Source organism: Penaeus monodon, chromosome 15 (genome assembly GCF_015228065.2).
Source record: "Penaeus monodon isolate SGIC_2016 chromosome 15, NSTDA_Pmon_1, whole genome shotgun sequence".
NCBI classification, from domain to species: Eukaryota; Metazoa; Arthropoda; class Malacostraca; order Decapoda; family Penaeidae; genus Penaeus; species Penaeus monodon.
Window position 1 is genome coordinate 5,737,583 of NC_051400.1, and position 355 is coordinate 5,737,937.

Here is a 355-nt window from a genome sequence, read left to right on the forward strand (position 1 = left end):
ATCTTTCTTTAATATTACAAACAAGGGGAAACTACACACATCTCTCACTCCTCACAGCCGCCACTGATACCCATAGAAAGATCAATATCTGTGCTGCTAAGAGATACCTCAATACCCGAGCCCTCATACTTGATACCTGAACGTATCTCCGGTCACAGGTAAACGAGTTGACGCTAAAGGTCTTGCGAGTTCCATTACCTGGCGGAAATTAGAGCCACAGTGCCAATGAAAAGCTGTTGCTCTCGGGGGATACAAAGTGCATTTGATGGGACGAGTTCGGACAGTTTCCTGTTTTTATGTTGTTGTTGGTATCCTCTTTGAGTACTGCAGCTTAGGAATGTTAGGACACATGAGT